The following is a 27,376-nucleotide window of genomic DNA, read 5'->3' as shown; positions in this document are numbered from 1 at the left end:
ATGTAAACATTTCGACAGAAATCTGTCTGGCTGGGTGGAATATTTAGGAGGTTAACATGGCTCCACCCAAGTTTAAGAGAGCCCGACGTTTCGGGACCGATTCGGTCCCTTCCTCAGGGGTGACTGGTTTGGTCATGGAAAAGTTTGCCATTCTCTTTACTTCTGTATTTATTTATCGATTTACTCGAGTAAGAATGAAAGGTAAAATTGTACTAACGCACCGAGATAGATATTACTTATGTATTTTATTTATTTATGCACAGTGTACTAGGTCCTAGACTCTAAGAATATGCCCGCGTTAAACTTAAATCGATGGCTAACACGGTCCAAAGACATGTGCACCGAAAATCGGATCCCTGAGGGATGCGTTCGTTGCATTGAAGCGCATTCCGTCCCTATCATTTGTGTCGAGAGTGTTTGAAAGCTTCGTGAAGTCATGATTGCGCTGCAGAACAAGAACCGGAAACAGTGGGTGCGCTTCTCGCCGAGCTCCCGCTATTCAGGGGCCGCTGAAACGGACAGTTCATTACATGGACACACCGAGAAGAGCTCGTCCGGCGAAGTGCTGTATTTTATTTCCAGATTCCCCATTCGAAATAAAAGAAAACGCTAACGGCGGCGCGCCGCAATTATTGCGCGGCGGCGGCGGCGGCGCGGCGCGGCGGCGCGGCGCGGCGGCGCAGACCTCTACTCTAGAGGAAAAGCTGGGCCGCGAGACCGCTAACCACAAGAACGCTGACATCTTGAAACGTTGTCATTGTTGCCATCACATTACTTTAAAGATGCGCCAAAATTAGCGTTATAGAACGCCACAATACTCCCCATATCAATCCTAAAGAGGCATTTGCACAATTAAAAACGTGCGGATATCATTTTCTGTTTATTTTGAATATTTTTACGAAAGAATACAACGAATATATATGCAATTTACTGTGCGCGGAAAGGAGCGTTTGTAGGGTAGTTTACTAGATGGCGTCATCATGCCAACATCAACACTCGAGAGTGCGCGAGTGTGTGCTTGCAGCCGATTGCGGCGGTTTGCGCGTCGTGTTAAAGCCACTGAAACTTCGTTTACGTCGTGTACATCGTAGTTGTCATAGTATCCCGTCGTGTGCGTTTTCTGTCGCTACGTACCAACAACTAGACTTCATGTGACAGCCTATTTTCTTTCAAGCTGAAAACCTGAGTGCAAACCAGACGGACGGCAAAGAAGAGATAAGACAAGCACTGAAAGTTATGTACCAACTAGGCGCAACCGAAGTTTTTTTTTGTCTTTTTAACGGCGATAAAACGTCGTTTGCCGTGTAACATTACTTTTGATTGAAGCTTTCGGGTGACGTCTCACTCACATTCGCCGCTGCATGCTGCAATCGAGATTTTTCTGCCTTATAGCTCTCTGAAGTACGGCAGCACTGAGCTCAAAAAGAATGTGGATACAGATGTCTCGTCATTGCAATTCGAAGCACCGCGCGACAACGGCCTATGCTCTTTGCTTCGAGCTGCGACTCCGTCGAGTGACCCTTGTGCCAGCGAACGGTGAAACTCTATTATTGGTAGGGCGTGCCTAGTAAAATCCATGCACAAACGGGTGGACGTTTTAACTGCTATCAATCGGACCAGCTGCACAGACAACGCTACACTAACACACACGGCCTCACGCATCAAAACACTGCAGATGTTCCCTGACATAGCGCCAACAATACTTAGCTGGCTTAGGCTGGTACATTAAAACCGATTAGTAGCGCCAAATATAGCGAGCGTCTCAGCATCTGGCAACGTTCGTATTGTTCCGTCATGGCGGAACCCATGCGGTTATAGGTTTCAATGCATGGGCCCTATGGGGAGTTTTTCCTCTAGAGTCAGTAGATTAACACTACGTAGCACGCAAGAGAGGCGCGCCCGCTAGAGGTCGACTCCGTAACTGCTCGCCTCCAATACTCGGTTACAACCTCTGATAAATGCGAGCTCCGCCCACGGAATTCCGGCGCACCTGTCCTTCATCTGTGAAATACAGTCCTGCGAGTTGGTTTCCGTGCGAACCGCAAGTACGTTTTCTCGGCTAATGTAAGTACTACGCATATTAAGCGTTAGAGCTAAAAAAACATTACGTTTGCTTGAGCAGCGATGCCAGAATCCCCAGAGTACAGACTTTTGGGTTGGTTAGTTCGGTATATTCAATGAAGCCACAGCGCTGAAAACAGAGGCCAAGGAAGAGTACAGGACGTGCGCTACTAACAACTGATTTTTACTTCTGAAATGTGTGAAACAACAAAGGTGAGGACAGCAATAAGTGTATCAAACACGCAAGCCGACGTCATCCAGATATGCGATCTTTGCGCTTAGAGTTATCGAGGGGGCTCTGACACAGTTGGCACCTTCTTTTGCAATCAGATTAGTTTTGACTATCTCCCATGTATCCTTATCAATGTGCCTATACAAAACTACACATTCAGTAAATTGAGGAAGACATTCATTGAAGCCATAGCGCTGTTAAGACAGGGACCACAGGAAGAGGGTGGGACGTGCGCTCTTCCTGTGGTCCCTGTCTTAACAGCGCTATGGCTTCAATGAACGTTACAAAGAACTAGCCCAAAAGTCTGTTCTAGAGGAAGACAGTCGCAGTCGTTGCAATGCACTGACACGTGGTCGCCGGGGTAACATTTTAAGTTCTCCTTGTGCTCCCTTTGTCTGCCATTCACCTGGCATCTGCCTGTTTGGCCTATGTACAGCAGACAAAATCTTTAACTATCGTACCCAGCGGCAACTTTCTTGTGTGTCAGCGCCATATGATTGAACGAAGTAGGTAAAAACTGTTCTATGGGCATGTGCTTTGTGGGCATGCACTTGCCCTCACCCTTTCTGGAACTTAATTCAGTCATATGGTGAAGATACACAGAAGAAATTGCCGCTCGCGAACAGTAGGTAAAGATTTGGCGACTGTACCCCTTACCGCACGAGAATGGGAAGTGATAAACAACGCCTCGTGCACGGGCCACAAAAGGGCATCTACTTCCCTTGCTGACCACTTTCTTTAATGGGAAGCTGAAGCACTTAAAGAAAGGACATTGGAGTAGGTAATCACTTTTGATCCCTGCTGAATTCGAAAACCGATGTGAGAGTTCTCAAAAATGAACATAATTCACAATTTTTCGCGAAAAACAGTGGCTGCGGCCGCAGGTCTTCAGCGAACGCGGTGACGACGTTGAGCGAACGCGTTGACGTCATCCTCGGTGTTTCGCGTCATCTGCAACAACAGCCCTGTTAAAGCGTGGCCTCCGCGATTAGCTACGGCAACAGCGCGCAGACCGAGCTAGCCAAGGAGGCCACGCTAGAAGATACGATACGCTTGTTCCCATTGCGCTTGTTTTACACTTGCTCAATTGCGTAAAACCCTAATTGTTATTAAAAGTGTGCGCTGTTTTATTTTTTCTAAGTGTGAAGCAACTCGCCGAAGCATCCGTTCAGCAAATTACCTCTGTTGGGGAGAAACTTGTCTAGGGGCAATGAGGTGGTTGCTGGTTGGGTGGGAGAATGTGTTCGCCTATAGAAAACGCGGAGTACTCTCTCCTGCTCGCTAGGCAGTGGCTTGCGTGCGGAAGGGTATGTTCTGGGGATGAGCTATACACCTTTTCAAATTTTCATGCCAGGGGGGCGCCATGTTGAAATGCGTGCCGTATAACGTGAAAGATAGGCGAAATCGCCATCTTGGGCTGCGCGTACTCGAACCGGCGCGCTATCCGTTGGTGTGAGATCCCTGCTAAAGCCTGTTTTCGCTGATATTTCGTTTCTTTAGACTGTTTTCTTTGATATCGTTGCTGCCACTGACCGAATTGTCGCTGTCTGAACAGTTCAACGGCGCGCATTCGCGCTTGGGACGCAAGAATGAGCTCCGCGTCTGCGAACGGCAGTGCTTCGTCGTCGGTACCAGTAGCGGCAAGCGTAGTACCAGGTCGATCACGGCGTGAAGTGTTAATAATCGCTAACTAGAGTGTTCTTGCAGCTGTCTACCACTTTCCTTTATTGGTGTACTAAATGTCGACCGATTATTCATCAGTTTCACACATCTGCGAATATTCGTTCACGGCGCCTAAGTTTGTCAGCTGTAATCTGTATACACCGCACAATCCTTCTTCACAGATACTTTGACCTACATTCACCCCGACGACATCGAAGACTAGGTCGAGGACACGTGTGACTGGCCAGAAATACGGCCAGTGAACATTGTTTATATCTCGTAGAGGCGAATGCGTGGGGTCTTCCCAAGGTGTGCAACTACGAGGCAGTGGAGTCGCACAACTACGTGCAGTCTGGCTGGGTGGGTCAGTCGCTGGCGCACAATGTGAAGAAAAAAGTCATGCTGGCGAAGGGTAATGTGACATCGTCGCAAGCCGTCAACAGTAGGACCCATCGCGCGTGGGTTTCCGCGAGGCCGTCCAGTGAAGTACGGCGCGCGCAGGCTGCTCATGCGTAACTGGACAAGGTGGAGTTTGCAGCCGTGTCGGCCGCTGTGTTATGGACGATATGAAGCACGAATGCGCAACATTCTTACGAGTTTCTAGGGGAGGGATCAATGGCTTACGTACCTTACTTTCATATCCAGGATGCTGCACGGGAACGTTGTTCTCGTCGGTTTTCTTGCCGCCAACGAAATACCAGGAGCAGAGGCGTGACGATGGCGACACGCGGAAGTTCTTGCGATTTACTGACGCCACCCACTGCTGCCGCAATTCAGGCGACGAAGGAAAACGATGCAGCGCGAACATGCCACACTTGCACTCATCGCGTGGCGTACTGTGCCGCGGATACACAATTGCACCTAAAATATTTCTCTTCTGCTGCTTGTTCGTTCACCCGTACACGACACCGTGATGACCAGACGACTTGCTATGCGAATGCAATAAATTTTCTGCCATGATAGTAACTTCTTATTGGAGACAGGCGCATAACACGGTCACACAAACGCGTACCGAAGCAACACAAACACAGCAATGGCACAGCCCAAAGCACGATGGCAACACTGAGAGCAAATCCTCTACCCCTGCAGCTCACTGGTTCGAGGCTGCTCCTGTGAAAAGGTCTGCTATATAATGTTGTGGGATGTCATGGTACATGACTAGAGAATACATGCGCTCGGACTCGGCTTCCTTGACGTCGGCTTGGTGGGTCAAATTTCGAGCCACAAAGTTTTATTGCCAACAATGCAGAGGTGAACAGGCACCCCGGTGGTCGTGATTGATCTCGTTGGAGGCTTTCGAGTAATGATTCTGAGGGTGTTGGTATGAGACAAGCATAACGAAGTAATGATACCTTCCGCCTTGTTTGACACAGAAGGAGGACTATGGGCGCTTTCTCGCCTTCTAGGGAATTGTTTCTCGTGATTGATATACTACTATGGAGTTCGTTATTGACGATTATGGTGGCTGGCATGGCTGCTCGTCCGGGGTAAGATCTGTGTAGGCTATGGAGGATTGACACCCGTATTGCCAAGGGCCTGCGCCTGCATTCACTGCTTGCAGTGAGTGCATTGGGTGCAGTAACGTTTCTGTGGTCGCAATAATCAAGAGTTGTTTAGAGCAGTTGCGACAAAAAAAAAAGATGTAAAAGAGCCGGGGAAGTTGCAATTATAACCCGTTGTACAATATAATCGATCTTTCGCTTTGAATTGCCAACTCTACGTGCCGCGCAGGACTATAGAATTTCGCTCAACTATTCACAGAAGTGTTTCCTGTTCGTAGAATGTGTTTTTCCACCAAGCCCGAGGGGTGGTTCAGGACCCCTTTAGCGCACTAGTAGTTGTGCATACCAACAAACCCTATCGACACACATTAGTTAGCATTGCAATAACCGGAAGATTGTATGTGTCGCTGCTTTTTAACAAAGCTTTTTTTATTGTTTACATCTTATCTATTCCCGTTTCGCGGCCCCAGGTTCTCAGAGTAACTGAAATGTAGAACAAATTAAGAAACAGACGATCAACGAGAGAGCCAAGATTAACGGTTGCAATAAACTCAAAGAAATAGTACTCGCTCAATCAGACCCAATGACTATTTGTCACCGTCCCGTTTCGAAGAAAATTCCAACGACATCATCGTCTTCTTATTTCTCACCATTAACGGCTTACAAGGCATCACATCAAATAACGCTAAAGGGGCAGGGGTGCGGAGTAACAGAAAGGACATGTCATAAAGCGAATGCAGAATTAGCAGGACAGTTTTTGAAAGAAATATGTACGAGACAAAATAACACGCCAGTGATATCTGGTGTATCAACAGCAGACAGACTTTATTGATGGTCCTAGAGTCCCCCTTTTTAGGCCCGAAACTTTGAAGATGCAGAATCCGGCGATGCATTACGAAGAAGATGCACAAAACAACGAAAAGAAACCTGCAGTAGTAATAAACGCCGCAATAAACGCCGGCCGCATTCCACATCATGAGATACAAAGCGCGCACAAGGAGGAACCAAATTAACGCCACTATTTCAACCAACCAATGTATACAACTAAGAAAAAACACGGAATCTTTCATTGAAAAGCTTCATAGTATAATGATCAAACAAATAGTGATGTGAAAGACATTATATTTATCTGTCTTGTGCTCTAAAATTGCAGCTTCGTTGAGGCTTTCTATATTTAATAGGAGAGGGAACAAAATATATAATGAATGCAGGCATTTAACCATAAAGACGTTGAATGCGACAAATTTTGTAGGATGGAAATGGTAACATGCTATGCAAATGAGCAAACTTAAAATAATACTTGTGAAATACACGTAGTCGTGCAAATTTTTGTCTGATAGCTGAAGGTGTTACTTCAAGGGATGAGTTCATTCGAGAAATGCTAAGATATTTATCAATTTTTCACCGGCTGAAAAGGGCTAATTTGGTAATCCTTTTGAAGACTATGGACAGGAGAGCCAAATTCAGGTTTGCTCACAGCGAACACTTCGTATACTCTCTCTGAGTGCCAGAGGGAGGGCTAAGTGATATTTTTGAGAAAGCGAGGGTCCTTGATGCTACATCGTTATGATGGTTAATGTCATCACGTGAAAGGACTTGTGCTGTTTAAAAAGACGTTAGACAACGATGCTGAAATCAATTTTTAAAGAAATATACGCCTATATGCCCTGAAAAGTGTTACGCGATTCTCCGAGGCACCTAACGCAAGGAACGCAACATAAATACACGACGTGAAAATAACTATGCTACGTCACGCTTTACTTGCAGGGCTACGTTCTATGCATGTCTTTGGTAATAGAAGTGTTTGCACCTTGCCATGTTTTATACTATAATCCCGCACAAAGCCTCATTTGCTTTTCTAATCCCTAAGCGGCCTCCGTTTTTTGTAAAACAAAGGTAGCACGCAAACGTGAGAAAAATATGGAGAAGAGAAGCGTTGTGAGCATGCCGGTCAAAAAGAAAACGTGGATGCTTCGTGAACTTGACAGCAGCTAACGGAGCCCCTCCGCAGGAGCCATTGATAGCTTGTGCACACAAAGGATTTCGCGTTACCTTCGGCTCAACGTGAGCCGCGCTCTAATATGACGCAGAAAATCATAATTCAAATTCATTCCGGTCCGGTGTGCTTCACTGATAGGCGGAGAATAGCTGGAAGCCTTTCTATAGACTGCAATAAAAATATCAAGAAGGAATTGTGACCTACATTGCATCCTTTTCGTCAGCTTTGAACACACAAAAAAGGCCTTTCTTTGAAAGAACATGTTTGGTAGGGAGAATAGTACGCACCGTATATAACTACGACAGCAATTGATGAAAAATCCTTGCAATGGCGGTTGCGAAGCAAATTATGTGCCTTATTAAACGAATTTCAAACCGGCACTATGGTATCAAGGAAACTAATATGAAAAGACTGATGCAGGTTTTTGTCACCAGTCGTATTGTATATGTGATTCCGTAAGTCAGACTGGAAGTGGCCGAGAGAGAAAACAGGCGATCGGACATTCAAAAGGAAACAGGCGATCGGACTTCCGATAAATACCTCTGATAAAAAATAACTTGAAGTAGGGTTTGACAACATGCCAGAAGAGCTTATAGAAGCTCAGAGAATCGCCCAATATGAAACACTGACGCAGACTAAAACAGGTAGAAATATACTTGGGGAACTGAGCATAAACTACACAAATCAATTTGGCTCCCAAAAAAGATATGCCTTATGAGATAAGGAAGTGCTTGGTAATCTCACCGATACCAAGAAACATGCATCCCGAACATCATCAGGCAAGAAGAGCAGAAAGAGCGAAAAATATATATAACAACTTAGAAGATTTCCCCGAAACAACGTTCCTGGACGCGGCCAAATACAAAGGCAACGACAACGTGACTATAGCAGTAGTGGACTACAAAGGAAATCATAAGGTAGGCGGTTCGGTTAGAACGAGCTTCGCAGAAGAGGGGGAAAAAGTAGCCATTGCACTGGCCATAGCATCCACCTCAACTACACTAATCATTAGTGACTCGCAGATGGCTGTGAGAAACTTCGCATGAGGGCGTATATCAAAAATAGCACTAAGAATATTGGCTAAACACAAACAACAGCGAACAAAAGATATAATCCGGGCACTCGCTCACTCCTCCTTCCACGGCAATAAGGCTGCACAACAGACAGCTCGAGGACTCACAGAGCGAGCCTCTGCATTTTCCTGGTCGAGTTGTGAGAAAGATGAGAGATTAAAAAGGATGGCCACTTAGAGAGATACGCAGAATTATAGGTTAAGCAGGAGAATTTATCGTCCAGCACACGCGTCATTGAACAATAGAAAGGCGGTGGCGTGGCGCCTACTTCAGACACATACGTTCTCTGGTCCGGTGTCGATGAACCACTGCGCGCCTGAACTTTATTCGGACAAGTGTAAATTTTGCGCTAACAGGGCGGACTTGAGCCATTTCGGAGGCCCCCATGAGGGGCGAATTCCCAGACGGGCATGGGGCCGCGCTCCTCAGCTCCGATTTACAAATGCAAGCGCGCTTAATATGGCAGACCGAAGAAGCCACCAGAGCTCACAGGATCATGGGCGACGTCTAGGTTGGGTCCCCCGTCCCTCCTCTGAAAGGGGGAGGGGGATCTTTCTGCCAAGTAAATAAACTTTGTTCATCATCATCACGGGGTGTCGCTGGAGCTTCGACAAGCGCCCTTGTATTCCTCAAGGCTGTTGCCGCCTTGAGGAAGACAAGGCCGTTTGCCGAAACGTTGGTTCCAGCGACACCCCGGGATCCAAGGACTCTCATCGCTTCCACCTGCCCCCGGGCTTCTTCCCTACGACAGCATTGCAGCAGTGAAAAATGTAACACTAAGCAGACGTCATCAAAACCATTCTATGGAACGAAGGGAGCCCAAATATACTTCATCTGTACAGCAACGACAGACTGTAAAGCATCAAGGAAGAGGGTTAGGTCCTTTTCTACTAGCTGATTCATACAAGAAGCAAGGGCGGTAAAAACGAAAGAAAATGATGTTAGCACTACAGGTGAGCGCCATAGACTTGATGGGGTTCACTTTTCCAAGAAAGAGGAAAAAGTAACGATCCCCACCGGACAGGCGCAATGAAAAAAACTTGACAAAAAAAAAGAAAACAGAGAACATTCAACGCACATTGTTCATCGTAAGTGGCGAGAAGCTGTAGCGGCAAAATGTAGTGCTCAATCAAAAAGATGAATGGAAAGGGTAAAGGCAATAGCGCCTTCAGTAACACTTCATTTAATATCTCGCGGTCTTTAAAAACAAAACGAAATGCTCTGGTAAAACCGCGTACGGGTGTGCGAATATTCGATGCGAATAGTGCGGTATTAAATTAGATCCGCAAGGCACTTTTACTATTCAAAATATTCCAACACCTTCATAACTTCATAACAAGCATTGAAATCAGCACTAACATTTACCTGTGCTAAAGTTCGCCAAATTTGACGCAACCCCTTATTGCGCTTTTGCAAATGTTGCGCCCTTATTCAAGTGTAGTGGCCAGAGGGTGACATTGTATGAGGTTGAGCACGTCGTTGCAATAGTGTGCCAAAATTATACTGAGAGAAGTGAGGAGCCAAGATTTAGAGGCGTAAAAAATAAGGAAATCCGATATTATTATGGATTATCCTAAGCTGAAGCACCTGCAATGAACATCGTGGCAATCAGTTGTCACTGAAAGCACGCTTAGAAAGCATTCTCAGAGGAATAAACAATAACAACAAAATTAACGCAACAGCAATAGTATGGTATGTCAAGTAAGCGGCTGTTTTCCTTGTATTGAGGAACGCTGACGTACACGACGGTGTGTCTGCTCCTCGGGCATACTATACTCGCTTACCATCTCAGAAAAATAAACACATTTTTGCTCCACGCACAGAACACCGCGCGCCTGCCAGTCCCTTGTGAAAGACAATCGTGCTAACTGGTTTCCGCTCGAAGCGCAAGTATTCTTTATCTGCTAATGCAAATACTACGCACATTAATAGTTAAAACTTTGCCGTTACTACCTAAAGCACGCCTGGCTGAGCAGTGGTTTCAGAATTTCTGACGATATTTGCTAAAATGTTCGAGTTTCCGGCCTAAAACAAGACTCTTAAAAAAATTGAGTGACGCTCGCTTCATTAAAGGGACACTAAAGGCAAATAACAATTTATGTCAGAGTGAAAGGTCAATGTGTGAGAACGTCTAAAACGTCAATAATATCAATAGCAGTGCTCTAGTAATCGAGAAATTAAGGTACGACACGATGTGCGCCACGAGTGGGACATTTTGGAAATGATCCTGATGACGTCAAAGAGCCCAGAGCGCGATTAACCACTACTAATCAAACTAGTTGCTATAAAGAAAGAACCTTCCGTGCATGAGAAGATGTAATAAAATGCAGCTTGTTCGTTTCTCTTTGATTCATGGAAAGAAGAACCTCTTGGCGTTACCATGGGGAACGGCGCGAGTGGTTCAAAAGTTCCGTTTTCACCGAGCAGCGCGTCTCAGTAGTAGTTTCGATATCGCGTACTGCTGCGTGTGCTTGGCTCCCGTTATTTTCGCCCTGTTGATACTCTACTTCTGGTGCTGCTGGCCAAGCTAAGCTCCGTTACAGTGAACTATACAGTTTCGGAGTGGCCCGTGACTGCGTCTTGGCAAGGTTGATAGCCGCTGTTGCGCACGAGCTTCGGCGGCCGGGCAGTAAAGGCGGGCAACGTTGGACACGACAACTGCTACGTCAGACGGTTCATTCAGGCGGGTGATTTGAAGTGCGCTAACGCCGTGCGGACCATTAAAACGTGATTTTCTTTCAAAATAAGCATTTCCTTGGCACGAAACCAGCACTACAAGGTTTCTGCAACGCTGTTGCAGCAATCAACGTCGACATAATATTTGCCTTTAGTGTCCCTTTAAGGGAGAAACGGCGATGTCATCTACGTTCGTCTTTAAATGCGGTACCGTTTCTCCCTTTTGCCACACAGGAACGTTCCTCCCCCGTTCAAATCAATATGGGTGACACCAGGCTAGCAAAGCAGCAATACAATTAGGCCTACCTAGTGCATCGATTCTCGACTGATAAGGAGTATGCGGCACTGGTAATCGCAAAAAACGGTCCTGCTGAGCTTAATATCGAAAGATATGACAGTAAAATCAAGCAGACAAATCTGTATTGATGACAACCTCGCGAAACGGAACGACGGAATTCGTACGTTTTGCACGGCCAGCGAGACGGCGTTCACTATTGAAGAGACGGATAGACGTCAGACTCTGGAGTTTCGCAAAACGCGCGGCGCCACCTGTCGGAGCAGTATTGGGTAGTACAAAGACAGACTCCATCGCACGGTTTGCAATGGGACCAGGTCCAACTAGCGAGTGCCAAACAACAATTGGGCTTAATATTGCGTATGTTGGCGCATTTAAAACTCAGAAAAAGAGCTGTGAATTTCTCTCCGCATGTCGGACCGATATGAAGTTCTCGCTGTGTCTCTCGCCAGAAGGACGACGAAAACAACAGCAGACGAGACCGATCCGCACACTACGAAGAAACGCCGCAATCGACGCTACTCTTGCGTTATGAATCGCCACGGACGTAAAAGGCTGAATAACAACGTTTAGTTTTACGATTTGCATAGTTGTACAAAGCAGAAAGCCGAGAGCGCTGGATACGGGCCGTTGCGAGCGTGTTGGGTAATCGAAGTACCCGCGTTCTCCACAGCAGGTCGCATGAGAAAGTGCGATAATGTGGTTCTGCTGTTATTTTGCGTAGCCCTGATGGAGAACCGTGGTAACCTTGACAATGAAGCTCACCAGAGGCTCTGACCGTGGTGCGTGCCGTGTAACACGGAGTGAGCAGCTAGAGGCAGACTGAAGACACGTGATACGCACGTAGATTCAAGAGATGGTGGGGAGAAAAGTTTGTCCCTTGAATTTTGGAAAATATCTGTTTCACCAAAAGGACGAAGCAGTGAAAGCGATAGTAAGATGTCGTAATGTTATACGAAATAAGTTTAGCAGCTAACTCTTTTTGGTCCGATCTCGCGTAACTCTACAAAACGCTGGTGTATGGGAATATGACCGCTCCCGAAAGAAAATTGGTTTTCATACAGTTTCTCGTATCAATGGACATAGCACGAAGCGCTGAAATCACAGCGCGTAGAAGTATATTATACGAGCCGTTTGCTGATGTCTGCCGACATAGCGACCGCGCCCTTACAGTCAAAGTTTACAGTTGCTGCTCGAGCCGCCCAGCCTCCCCCCTCCCCATTATTACGGCGTCCCTTCATGCTCCTTCGCCCAGCGAAAGACGGGCGGGCGTTTCCTTTCTAGTTGAAGAGCAATTGACGGCAGGCCTTGCACGCGAGTTGACGTTATTCCATGCGCCCTCCGTTCGAGAGAGAAGGCCAGCTTGCTTCATCTCTGCTTCAGCCGTGTTCCTCGCCAGTGCTCGCGAGCTTATAGTCGCGGTTTTGTACAACATACAATGCGCGCAGCGATGTTGTCGATTTGGACTTTATACGGAACAGTACGACGACGGTGAAAAAGCAAAGGTCACAGTTTCGCCGCAACGGCGAAGCAATGAATGCGATAGCAACAAATTGGAATCTAACGCGAAGAACGGAAAGCAGCTCGAAATTGCCAGCGCGTCGCTCGAGCCCAAAGGACGCACGAAAAGAACGCACACAGGACGAGCGCGAACTATCATGCGTCAGAGCTCGATGCTTGAAGCGCACTGCTAAAACATAAAGCAGGACGCACGAAACGAACGAACAGGTACACACAGGACGACGCGCGAAATAAATGTCGCAGTTGTTACTTTTTCTGTTTGAACAGCGCGCTCCTTTCGCAAACGCGGCCGCTGCAGCGAGCGAAAGGCCGCTGCGCTCCTCGCGCCATCTCGCTGGCAATGAAGAAACGCTTATAAGCGCCTGCCGTCTCTGAGTACGGCCAGCGGTAAATGGTGTGTATATAACGCTCGCCGTTAGCTCTGTAGAGGATCGGCGTTTCGTGGCGTAGTGGCTAAGGCTGCGGAGCGAGAGGTCCCTGGTTCGATTCCGCGCTTGGGAAGTATTTTTCATTTTTTTTTTCTTTGGGGCTTTCACACACACATATATATATATATATATATATATATATATATATATATATATATATATATATACTTATACATACACGGTGAATGACGGCGACGGGGATGGACAAAAACCAACCGAGACTGTCCATATAATTGCTATCGCAATAAAAATTACACAAAAACAGTGGAAGAGGACTCGCCTTTTTTCTGGAGAGCTGCATCATCTCCGTTGTAAAGGGTTCGTCCACTGGAAGAATAAAATAATCTGACGCCTTTTCCATTGGTTTCGTTCTCGCCTTCACTACGATTCTTACAGGCAATATCTCATCGCCACATATTTCTTCATAAAGTATACGTATACGCGTGCTAAGCGTTCAGCCTATAAGTATTTCGCGCTTGTCGGATCCTCCCTGTTATCTCCGCATGCGCAGTTGGACACGCACAAAATGGAGCGACGTCAGTTCATTGCGCGCGACATTTTGGGCGAGAGGCACCGCCATGCGGAGGCATCCCTGTGGCGTGCAAGGTTGGATGGCTCCGCCAGCCCTCTCCCGCACAGCCCGTAGCCGCTTTCGCGCCTCCCTCATCATTATTCTCGTGGCACTTCCCTTCGACGAAATCAGTAAAATACTGCGGCGGCTTTGTCACTGACCATACGATGTGCTAAATACCTGATCTGAAAAAGTGTTACGCTCCTCATAATGCCTTCAACAACGCCCTGCCGTCCGACGTCGACTGCTATGGCCGCCTACATGGAAGCCACGGGGGCCGAACGCGCTGCTTTTGTAGACGGTTACGAAGCATCTTGTGTCGAATTGAAGCATCAAATGGGCTTTAGCGCGTGCTTGCGTCTAATACACATATTTTTGCTCCAAGAAATGCGTGCAACCATGTAACCTCATTCATTGTATGTTAGCATCTAAATACGGGCCACGGCTTACACGACAAGCATGCGCACATTTACATTACTGTTTAGCACAGATATCTCAATGAAGCACGACGCCAGCGGATTCTCCGTTTTGTGGAAAGCAACCAAGCATGCTAAGAGCTCCATGCAGCCGCAACCTTTCTGATGTGATTTGAGGCAAACGCGAGAGAGCCCTACACACACGCGTGCCTCATTCGGAGTTGTAGCTGGATAACATGAGCACGAGTTTCTCTGCGGCAAGAGCTTAATATTTACCTGTTGCTCCTTATTGCGCAAATTTTCTACGGCTGTCCCACGGTGCACTTTCGATCGCTATCAAGCCACACAGGGTTGCAAATTTTCGATGATTGACTCAGTTCTCCAGCGTCTACAAAGGGGTCAGTCGCGATCGTAAAATGTGGTCCCGATAGGGTTCGATTGCGATAGAAAATGCACCGTGTGCCAGCCGGCCGTATTACTTTGCACACTTGAATGAGCATGCTGCAAGGTGTGGATTACCGTGGTCTAAATGGCAATGTTATGTTTCAGCTAAAATACCAGCGTCCAGCCTTTAGAGTTTCATTGATAAGCAGTATGACACTTCACTGCTGCTGTTGTAAGGTGAATTAGTGTCACATGAGGACAATTAAAATGGACATCCGATGGGGGGGGGGGGGGGGGTGTACGCAGACTGTGGCGGAAGTTTCGTCGGCGATACAGGTAACTTTCATCAAAGATTCAAGCAGCACATGTATGATGTAAGAAGGAAGGTTTCATCGAACAGCAATGGCCGAGCACGGAGAAGCAACTGGCCATGAAATAGATTGGAATAGGGCAAGAATAACGGAGAGAGAAAATAACTGGACTTCTCGGCGTAATCTTGAATCTCTGACAACCCGGACAACGCCGCACTCGCTTAAACGTAATGACGGCACCTTTCCACACATGTACGCATGTTTCTACGTCATATCTTAAAACATAGTTAACCGGACTGTTTGCGCATTCATTTATCGTTGTGAACAAGGCTCCCGTACGGGAGCAGAAACGTCTTGCTTTTAAGTGAACATTCGTGATCGGTGTCCATTTTAAGTTTTTAGCCCCATAGGCTAGAAACACTAATAAAAAAACGCAGGTGACAGCGGCATCATGCTCTTGCAAAGCAGGGTATAAGTGAAAGCTCACGCCTGGTTCCTTCGCGTACGTATAGCGCACTGTGGCTCGCAGCAGAAAATTACCAGGCCACCGGTAACTTTTACTGCCCTTTTCTGGATTGTGTAGCCTCTAGGGTTCCGCAGACATAAAGTGAGAGCAAAAGAATGCTGTTCAAAAGAGAAAACGCCACGAAATCGCGGTTAAGAACAACGCATTCAACCGTCCGCTTCCCTTCGCCAGAGCGAGGTGAAATCACGTGATTGTAGCGCCCGCGTCTCCAGTGGTGGGCCTCGCGCCCAATAGTCACGCGAGACAAGGAAGAAAGGGTGGGCGACTGCATGGCAAAGCAGGGTGGGAGACAATTCGCAACTGATATTTCTCGTATATCGAACAATCGAGAGCGCGTACCTTAACGATATCATATGAATCACTGTTGTGGTGCTACGAAGTGCGCCAAAAAGACGATAAACGCCAAGATAGAATAACGCACTCGATTTTGTGTTTTTATAGCTTGTTTTGGGGCCATCTAAAAAGACAGGGCATGCAGACACGCACACAAGAAAGTAGTCAAGACACCACAAACGCCACTGCCAACTGAAAAATCGCACAGCTGCTGAAAAGAAGGTAGATTCAAATATTTATCTGCACATTCCCAGGCAAGAGGCGATACCTATCAATCAGGTGCGTGTGGTGGCCTACGTGAGAGATAACTGTTCACTCTCTAGACTTCTCTCTTGTGCCCATGTTTGCACGTCTTGTGTTTTTTACATGAATATCTACCAACTAGCTCAGCTATCTGTTATCCTAAGTTTTTCATTGTCTTTACTTCTATACTTATTTATCGATTTACTCGAGCAAAAATGAAAGTAGAAAAGTGTACTAACGCATCAGTATATATTACTTATCAATTTTATTTATCCACGCAGAGTGTACAAGGTCCAAGACTCCACGAATATGCTATACAGCGAGTTGCGTCGTCACCCTTTAAGGCTAGAGGACGGCGCAGAGATGAGGTGCAGGCAATACTCGTAAGACTTCTCAAGGAGAGAAAGATGCAACTTCCGGAGAGTTATTCTCGATGTGTCCATCTAAAGTAGGTGTCCACAGTCCATTTCGCTAGATAGCATTCCGTTACTCGAAAAAGCGCTGAGCCGTGATGTCACCTCGCTCTGGACCACGTCGACGCACCAACCCACCAGCACATTCCCATCGTAAGAAGCAAGTGCACGAAATGCACAGAAACAGGAACTTGTCAAGTCTGACTTGCATATGAATGTGTCCCGGATGGTTGAGAACGATTCACGGAATCCGTACTGACCTTCACAGGTGCGTTAGACGGGCGGCCGCATTAAAACTAATTCGATGGCTAGTGCGATTAGAGTTTATGCAGGGCCTCCGAGATGTGCACCTAAAAGCGGATCTCTGGGGGTTGCGTTCGTTGCGTTTAAGCGTATTACGTCCGTCAATTTTAATATTTGTTGTTTTATGTTCCAAAATTACGATGTGATTATGAGACACGCCGTAGAGGAGAGCTTCGGATATTTTGGTCATCTGGCGTTCCTTAACGTCCACTGACATCGCACAGTACCGGGCCTCTAGCATTTCGCGCGCATCGTCTTGCGACCGCCGTAGCCGGGATAGAACCCTCGCGGGTTCTATCCCGGGCACGGCGGTCACAGCCGAGCACCATAACCACTGCTACACCGCTGAGGATCATTCCGTCCCTCTCATTTGCGTCAAGAGTTGTGAAAGCTTCGTGACGTCAAAATGACGTTACGAAAGAAGAACTGAAAACAGGGGGCGCGCTGTTCGCCGAACTCCAGTCAATCAGTGGCAGCCGAAATGGACAGTCCACTAAGGGGATGCATCGAGAATAACGCCCCAGCTACACTGAACTGGAAGTGTTCACTGTGCCCCAGCCATAAAGAATGAAATAGCAGCATGCTGGGAATTGTTAGCAGAGCATGGAGTACGAGGAGGGACGGCGTCGGAGGAGTTTGGCTTGTGCACGCTAGGCGCGCGTGCTAGTCAATTTTTTTTTTCCATGTGTCAACCACGAAAAGGTAACTAAACAGGAGCATGATGGAAATTGTGACACGAACCCGAGGAGGTAGCGGCTGCATAGGTGGTTGGCTTGTGGACACTAGGCGTGCTCCCTCCTAATTTTTTTTCTCCAAGGTGTAAGTGCAAGTTTGAAGATCATTATGTTCCTCTCATTTGTGTCCGGAGTTGTGAAAGCTTCGTGACGTCAAAATGAGAAAGGAACAGGAAACAGAGGGCGCATTGCTCGCCGAGCTCCCGCCAATCAGCGGCGGCTGAAATGAACAGTTCATTACATAGATACATCGAGAACTCCCTCAGGGATGTGTTGAATTTTATGTCCAGATTCCCTGTTCATATTACAAGAGAAGAGAAACGGCGGCGCACCGCAATTATAGCGCGGCGGCGGTGGCGGCGTCATCCCTCTCTGGATTTCGGCGGCGGCGCGAGCGGCGTGAGCAAAAACAGGCGCGGCGCGGCGTCGCGGCGCACAGCTCTACTGCTGATACGAAGGTCGCGGGATCGAATCCCGGCCGCGGCGTCTGCATTTTGAATGGAGGCGAAAATGTTTGAGGCCCGTGTACTTAGATTTAGGTGCACGGTAAAGAACCTCAGGTGGTCGAAATTTCCGGAGCCCTGCACTACGGCGTCTCTCATAATCATATCAGGGTTTTGGGACGTCAAACCCCAGATAATAATATTATATTAGTCGGAAAAACTGCCGCTCCGACGTCCCAAGTAATGACGTAATCGCCACCATCTTGTCTCTTTAGGCGGCCATCCAGAAGGACAATAACTGAAGGCGGAATTGGCGCTAGTCAATGGCGAGTCATAATGAAACCAGCCAATGGCAAGCGTGCAGAGTAACCCTCGCCCTTCCTCATGCCTTTTCGCGCCAGCAGCCGCACTCTAAGAAAAAAACAAGAGTATGCGTGACTCTTTTCGGAGAGTTCTGACTTGCCTCGTATAGGGCTCTCTTTAAATAGTCACGGTGACTCTCTTGGTGGGTCAGGGTCGGCTCGCTCTAGGAGAGTCCCCTGACCCTCTAGGAAGAGTGGAAAGACTTTCATCCGAAGGATCACGTTACCTCTTATAGGGAGTCGGACGACTCTTGCCGGTAACAATCCTACGGGGGTCAAGTGACACACACCGAAGCGTCAAGCGACTCCACAAATATTTTAAGCTACTCACTTGACCCATGTTTTACTTTTGCGCGACTACTGTTGAAAATAGTGGAGTATTCATTTTAAGCAAGTCTGGTGATACTTGCCGTTCTTCCCAGCAATTGCAAAAAAAGAATAGTTCAATTTTAGCATTATTTTAATAAAACTCGTCAAAACAACACATATTTTCCGGCAAAGTTATATAGAAAGCGCGAAAAGAAGGTCTGTAATTTCCAATTAAGAAGTTTGGGTATTCCTCATTGACATGCTTCTATCAGTATAGCCAACTAAAATGTGTGACCGATGTGCATAGTGCCATATGGTGCAAAATAAACTGCAGCAATGGGCATCATATTTCAATCTTTATTCCTTATGATTAAGAATAAATCAACAAGTGGTGACGGCTGGAGGCATCAGACTTGTGCCTTGCTAGGTTGTCGCTCCTGTTCAGCGTTAGCACCATGAAAAACGGTATCTGAAAAGCAGAACGTGATATTATGATGAGAAAATGAAATTGCAGTAAAGGTTTGCAAAACCTACAAAATAAGTGGTTCACATAGACACAATGAAGGCTCACAACAAAACAACAAATACAAACACATATGGTAAGGAACCAAGTTTTTTGCCGTTATTGTGTAAAACACAACTTGCAAATAGTAGCTTTTGTAACACGTCACTTGGCGAGAAACTTGCAACACAAGATGATGTGAGCCTCTTTTAAACAACAAAAGAAATTGGTTTAGGCTCCTTTGCGTGGGTGCCACTCACTTCTTTTCCTACGTCGTCTTGTCCAACCAAAGGAAATGTAGGACCGACTGCCTCGTTGACAGGGCGAACGCCGCTGTTGATTTTCCCATCACTAGCGGTGAGGCGCCTGACCACAGCGGCACCTTTGGTTCCTCGAGTGTGGCTGTCAACTGGAGTGAAGAGGCGGGAGAAGTGATGTGGGATTCTGGGAATAACCAAAACACACACATTGATTATTTGTATTTAAAACAACCCTTTCTTCAACACACCATTGCTGTACACACATCTGACACGAGAAATTCTTTCGAAATAACTTCCCAACGAAAACCAATTTTCAAGTAAAAGGCAGCGGGAACCTCGTTTCCCAATAGGCACTGGCTATGCACGAATGAAAGCACTTCTTTTCTGAGAAATCGCGTCAAAATTTGGTTTCAGAATAAACACGGCTTTGCGCCGGCATATCCCGAAACGAAAGCACATCCTCCGATAGTCAGAGGCACGCTGTGAGTGGTTCCTGAGCGCATGTTTTACAGTCGTAACCCATCCTTAAATATTCAGATAAACACATGCGAGTACGAGGGCCTGAACGACACCCAGAGCGTGCGTACGCCGTCTGCGTCGAGATCAGACATGTTATATGCTAGAATTAGCGCACATAACTCCCACAATCACGTACACTCACTCGATTCTGTTATAACGCCCAACGTCATCACAGTGTATGCAAACCACGAAAACAGCAAACAAAAACGACGGAAAAGAGTGCACGGCGGCGGCCGCAACAACGCGCGCCGTCGAAAGTGTAGAGCTTTTTCACTTTACCGGCGAGGCGTGTCCAACTTGAATGACTATCGCGTACGTTCTGGAAACCACCGTACTATATGTGCACCTCAAACTACCGTCTTTAAGCCAACAAAAACCACTACATATAGTGCGTCTGAGCGTTCTGTACACAGGCTTTTTTTTTCACGTTCCCACGCGTGGAAGCACGCTGCACACTCAAGGTCGATGGAAATGTTAATATGAAGTAGACTAAAGTGCATCTTAAATTGACATCTTGCACTGTCAGTAGTGCAGACACAACGTGCGATCAGCAATAAAGGACCCTTGATAATTGTTTGCATTGCTCAATTTATGGGAGCTTGTACAGCAACGCGCATAACGGTGGCAACTCGTTAACTGACAGCTTTAGCATCCGCAAGAGCCCCGCGGACACAGGCTGCTGTTGGAAACGGCTGGCAGATAACTTCCGCAGAGCTGCTGCAGACGCCCAGCTAAAGCTGTATAATTATTACCTACGAAAGCAGTACACTCGCCGTTAACTGGCGCCCGTTGTCCGTGTCCGCAGCTCCATGAATATTCCGCCCTCCAAGCGTCATTTCGTGCACGGAACCGGCGTCAGCACCACCGAAGACGCGCATGAACATGGAATTTAAAGACACGCAACCCGCGCAACCAACGCAACCACGCAACGCATTCCAATATACGAGGAGACTGAGACGACTGAGAGAGGAGGCAGAAGCGGCGCGCCACCCCGGCACCGACCCCGTCTGCGTGTTTGTAATATTGCCATGCCCGCTTCTTCTTTTATTTTGATGTGTTCGAGTTTGACCAGCAAGGACGGTTATCAACGCTCGACGCTGGCCGCGAAGCAGTGTTCGAGAAGCTTCACGATTTTAGTAGATCGTTTTGTTAAGATTGCACGCCGCACGCGAATGTTCCAGCTTTGTCGAGAGATAACGCCGCCACCAGCGATATTGCTGGAAAGTTCCATAGCGCCTGTATAAAAGCCGACGCGCTTGACCGCTTGTCAGTTGATCGACGGACGACGCCCCGTTCGCCGCTATCATTGTACAGCGTGTATTGCTGTAGTTCTAGTTCTCATTTTCCGGCCACAAGTTTGGCCTAATAAACAGTTTCATCCTGCAAACGCCGACTGCTGTCTTCGTCGACGTCACGACCACGTGACAATATGCAGAGCGCTCAACGCATGGCAACGGCAGCGGCGCGCTATTGGCTGCGCGCACACAGGGACGCCGCTGCGGACTTCCGCCTAGCAACGGCCGCCACGACGAGACGTCGCGCTCTCTTTCTCGGCGTGCCTTTCGCGGGAATTTTAAACGGTGAAACGCGGCCGCCGGGCGGCCCGTGGAATTTCCGTCGCCGCCTGTGCTTGTGAACTGCTACTGCTCTCGCGTTGACCGAAGACGCCCGTCCGTCGCCGTAGGGTTCGACTGTGCTTTGGGGATTTTGTTTTGCTATAACGGTAAACACGTTCGCCCACGAACATTTGCGTTGTCGCCACTGTCTTTTTTGCCTTTGCGCTGCCGCAAGACACGATCGGCCGTTGTGTTTTACTGTTCACGCCTTTTTTTTTAACAGTGAACACGCTCGCCTTTGAATATCTGTGCTGTCTGCTGTGTCTTTTGAGCCCTCGCGTTGTCGCAAGACATAATCGTTGTTGTGTTGGACTGATTGCTTTTATTTTTTTTAACGCTGAACACGCTTTCACACGAATATATGAGTTGTCGCCAGTGTTTTTTGTGATCTCGCATTGTCGCAAGACGTGATCGCCGTGGGTTCGAGTGTACGTTGTGTTTTTTTTTTCTTTCGCGGCTGTTCTTGCCAACGCATTTCGCATCCCTGCAACGCCGGTGTTCAGGGGCGTAGCCAGAAATTTTTTCCGGGGGGGAGGGGTTCAACCATACCTTATGTATGTTCGTGCGTGCGTTTGTATGTGTGCGTGTATATATACGCAAGCAAAAATGAAAAATTTCGGGGGGGGGGGGTTGAACTCCCCCCCCCGTTGGCTACGCCCCTGCCGGTGTTGTACGGCTATGACCATGGAAAACAGCGCATGTGAGACGTCGGCGCGCCGCGCGATCGAATGCGTTGAAGGCAATGACAGTTCATCGCCTGACGTTGACGTGGTTCGGGCGAACATCACTCATGAACAAGACGCCTGCAGCTGGGTAGAAGATTACGGCTTGAAGACAAACACATCGTGGGTTGTAGACTTCGTGAAGTCAATTATACTAGCAATGTGTGAAAGGTAATACAAAAATGATGTTTCATAACTTCAAAAATAACTTCAAAAATAATCATTGGACATTATCCCCAAAGCATGGAGTTAAATCACCACAGAAGATGCCGCAAGTTATTTTTGAAGTTATGAAACCTCATTTTTGTATTACCTTTCACACATTGCTATTATAATTGACTTCATGAAGTCTACAACCCACGATGTGTTTGTCTTCAAGCCGTAATCTTCTACCCAGCTGCAGGCGTCTTGTTCATGAGTGATGTTCGCCCGAACCACGTCAACGTCAGGCGATGAACTGTCATTGCCTTCAACGCATTCGATCGCGCGACGCTCCGACGTCTCACATGCGCTGTTTTCCGTGGTCATAGCCGTACAACACCGGCAGTGGCGTAGCCAACGGGGGGGAGTTCAAACCCCCCCCCCCGAAATTTTTAATTTTTCCTTGCGTATATATACACGCACACATACAAACGCACGCACGAACATACATAAGGTATGGTTGAACCCCTCCCCCCCGGAAAAAATTTCTGGCTACGCCCCTGAACACTGGCGTTGCAGGGATGCGAAATGCGTTGGCAAGAACAGCCGCGAAAGAAAAAAAAACACAACGTACACTCGAACCCACGGCGATCACGTCTTGCGACAATGCGAGATCACAACAAACACTGGCGACAACTCATATATTCGTGTGAAAGCGTGTTCAGCGTTAGAAAAAAATAAACGCAATCGGTCCAACACAACAACGATTATGTCTTGCGAGAACGCGAGGGTTCAAAAGACACAGCAGACAGCACAGATATTCAAAGGCGAGCGTGTTCACTGTTAAAAAAAAAGGCGTGAACAGTAAAACACAACGGCCGATCGCGTCTTCCGGCAGCGCCAAGGCACAAAAGACAGTGGCGACAACGCAAATGTTCGTGGGCGAACGTGTTCACCGTCAACGCGAGAGCAGTAGCAGTTCACAAGCACAGGCGGCGACGGAAATTCCACGGGCCGCCCGGCGGCCGCGTTTCACCGTTTAAAGTTCCCGCGAAAGGCACCCCGAGAAGGAGAGCGCGTCGTCTCGTCGTGGCGGCCGTTGCTAGGCGGAAGTCCGCAGCGGCGTCCCTGTGTGCGCACAGCCAATAGCGCGCCGCTGCCGTTGCCATGCGTTGAGCGCTCTGCATATTACAAACGCGACATTTGTTTTCGTGGCCACTACAGGGAGCGACCGCCGCGCTGCCATCCGATAGCGCCTGAATCGCGCTTCTGGGCACTTTTTCTCCCTGAAGACGGCCGCTGGCCTAGGTACTGAGGAGGAGAACGCCCCTAGCTCCACTTGTCCCTAAACGCGCTTCGCGCCGGCGCGCCGGTGTCAACTAACGTCAAGGTAAGTTCTTGCATTCCTTGTTCTGCGATGTTTTCTACGCGCGACGATGAAATTTCTCCACGCAGTACGCGTGTCTACTTAGAACTATTTTCAGCGTGACAGTTTTTGTATTTTCTTGCAGCCTGGGAACACCGTTCAATTGGTGCGACAGAAACTATGCAGCTTCCGTCTCACGCATTGTATGGGAACGGTTGAATACCGTTTGTAGTTACTTTCTTGCCCTAGAGTTGAACTAGTAAAAGGTTTGTGACACACACTTATGAGAACGAATGCAATAAGCTAGGTCTTCGCTTGTACATTAGCGTGCAAAAATGCTTTTATTTGCGCAGGTGCCCATGCTGCGAGTGCAGTCGTAACGCTTTGACGTTGGATCCGAGCCCATGGAGAAAGTTGGAGCTGTAGAGCTGTATGTAAGTACACTTTGTGCGTGCATATTCTTCGTTTGACCATTGTGAAATATGTCAGAAGTGGTGTACTAATCAGTGCACAAAAATTGATCTGCCAACGTTAAACAAAAAGCATTTAATAATGAGCCGTAGCGTCCCCCCTTCACTGCTCATGGGCTTTTTTTCATTAGCATATTGGGCACAGCCACTGCTCTGCCAAGAAGCCAGACATGAAGTTCAAGGGGACACAGCTTTTGCATCGGTCTGGCTTTAATGAGGGCAACTTGCGCTGTGATTCAAAATTTTATTTTCAAGCCATTGTTCAAAGCTTTACAGGAGGCTAACACATACAAGAGGGCTCTCGTGGTTCAAAAACCGTGGGCAGGACCGCTCAAAGTAAAAGAAATCTAGGCCGAAGGTTTACAGGTTAGTATGATTGAAAATTGGGCAAGTTGGTAACAATTCATAGCTGGTAGAGGCAAAACAGTGCGAAATAACAGAGACCAAGGACGAGTAGACACGACACGAGTGCTGACTTTCAACTGAAAAGTTTATTGAAGAAACATCATAATATACTCTTACTGCACATGCTCTTACAAGGCAAGAAACTCATGACGACGTCATGGCATTGAAGTGGTGTTTGCAGCCAAGAATAAAGTTGGTGATATCTGCACAGCAGTGCGGAAAAAGGCCCAGTGGTGAAGGATTCATATTCCATTAAGCACACGAATGTTTTTGTGCCATTGGCATTGTGTACAGCATACCCTTCACGTGTGGAAGTGTTTACATTGGGCAATCGGGGCGACGCGTAAACTCGCAACTGAGGGAGCATCAAAATTCCCCGAGAGGTAATGTTTGCTCGACGCACTTGTCAATGCACTGCCAAGATTGCGGGTACACTGCAGAATTTTCTAGAATGAGGATTCTTTTCCGCCACCACGACCAGTTGACACGTGAAATCTTCGAGGCCCGCAAAATACAGAAGGCAGGACATAACTGTGTCATTCAGTCTTCAATAGCCCTCCAGGAAAAGGAAATTTCCTTTTTAGATGCTTGTAATCGTTAACAGTGCTAAGATTACTAGCAAGAGCGAGCCAAAGAGCCCGGATGAAAGCATGCCAGTTTCATTACCATCTGCTATTGCCATGTATTAGCATGGCTCTTATGACAAACACCGACATCCCGGAATATTTTCTGGCTGTTTTAGGTCAGCAGTTATGTACAAGCTTCCTAAATTCTTCCATTGCATGCTATGTTCTATCGTAAATTAGAGGCTCAAGACATCAAGTACATCAACAGTTTCTTCCGTTGTTTGTTATTGAAAGCATGTTGTAGGGATGGGTATGTTTCTGTATGAGATAGATTTTGCACATACCGCAGATCCATATATGCTCAAATACTGCAGAAAGTTTCAGTATTATCGTCACCATCTTTCAAAGTAGCATTTGGCGTTGTTAGTTGCCTAGTTTCTGAAGGAAGAAGAAAACTGGAAAGTGAGTTCCTGGACTCCAATCTCAAAGGTGATGCTTTACCTCCATGCACATTCATCGACGTTCGAAAAAAAAATGACAAATTCGCATAAGATCTGCATATTTTTGTTGGAATCCTTCGGTATTACCTTTCATGTTAACTAGTTTATTTGTATAGGGAGAGGCTGCTCAATTACCTTGTCTGGAATCGGTGCACTGAGTTTGTGTGCTATGCTTAATTTGGCAGTTGCAGGGTGGTAAGGCATAGCCTTTCAGATAGCAGACTTGTCTACCATCTTTCTGGTGCTCCTGCCACGGGCTGAAGCCAATTAAATCCTTGTGAAATGTTTGCCGAAGGTTCAACGGTGTGCACACTAGCATGTCCCAACCGATCAGGACAGAAGATAGTCAACAAGTTTGGAGAAAATGTAAAAATTCTGCACGGTGCATTCACATTTCAGTGGACATTTGCTGGCTGGCGCATCCTCTTGCCAAAGTCCAACATCAGGGGAAAGTGCAGTGCTGCATGTCTGGAAAAAAAGTTCATTGACTAAACACCAAGCGATGTCTGCCAAGGTGTCGAGCTTTCAAAGTGCAAAGAGAGAGTAAGCTTGCTCTAACAAACATAGCAGTGGTTATGAAAATGATAATGTGCATTTGTAAGTACATACTGTCATAGTGCGCTCGGTGCAAAACAAGTAACCAACTAAGGCATGCCGAGTTTTAAATAGCATAGATGTATTATGTCCGGTACCGCCTCACACAAGAAACGCCTGCTGGTGTGCCATACCCTTCTACCTATGAATTCGCAGCAATTGGGGACCTATTAATTGCACCGTGGCACTGATAACGATGTAGACTTTCTAGAACAAATAGCTCGGCAGCTACAAAAGTGGGCTTGCTACGAAACGTATAATGCAGATGGCACTTTCATCGGTACTAAAGGTTTTGAAAACGTGCAAATGCTTCACAAGCTTGCCCTCGGATGCGTGAACATTTCTAAAGACACCGTGTGTTTCACTTATAAGGATTTGTGCAGGTGGTATAAATAACCATTGCAGCATCGCAGAAAGTGTCAAAAACATGCTTGGAAAATGTTCCGATTTGTCGTAATTTCTGAAACATAGGGTAAGCTGCTGCATGCATATGTTTGACTGACTTCATTGTGAGTTTTGCATGCAGGACGAAATTAGCATTCTGGTAATTCCATAACCAGGTCACAATTGTGAGACATACTGTTGTGGAGGAACTCATTGATTTTGCCTACCCAGGATTCCATAAAACACCTAAATTTAATTGCACTGTGTGGGACAATATCAACTGTTCAGTTGCACCTGCTTTTGGCTGTTACAAGTTTAGTGCTGTTTACCAATGTTTCGCTGCTGCGCTTATGTGTATTTTGTGGTTGAAATTGCTTTAATTTTAAAGGAGTACTGACACGATTTTGAGACATCGCAAAAGGGACATTTTTGGTTTCCTTGGTATGCTGTGTCAACGATGTCCACACACCGGAGTCGGAGAACACGTATCAAATATTTTAATTTGACTTTGAAGTTTTCGTCGCTGAGCATCTG

At 47.1% G+C, this 27,376-nt stretch overlaps 1 long non-coding RNA gene across 1 annotated transcript; it reads left to right on the top strand.

Moving 5' to 3' along the window:
• Nucleotides 1-24,149: 24,149 nt before the first annotated feature.
• Nucleotides 24,150-26,638, top strand: LOC119385131 (uncharacterized). Its single transcript, XR_007414970.1, has 3 exons — nt 24,150-24,189; nt 24,277-24,357; nt 26,264-26,638. It is a non-coding gene; the product is annotated as an uncharacterized LOC119385131 (long non-coding RNA).
• Nucleotides 26,639-27,376: the final 738 nt, after the last annotated feature.

The sequence above is a fragment of the Rhipicephalus sanguineus genome, chromosome 1, assembly GCF_013339695.2.
Source record: "Rhipicephalus sanguineus isolate Rsan-2018 chromosome 1, BIME_Rsan_1.4, whole genome shotgun sequence".
NCBI lineage: Eukaryota > Metazoa > Arthropoda > Arachnida > Ixodida > Ixodidae > Rhipicephalus > Rhipicephalus sanguineus.
This window is presented reverse-complemented; position numbering and strand designations above follow the sequence as displayed.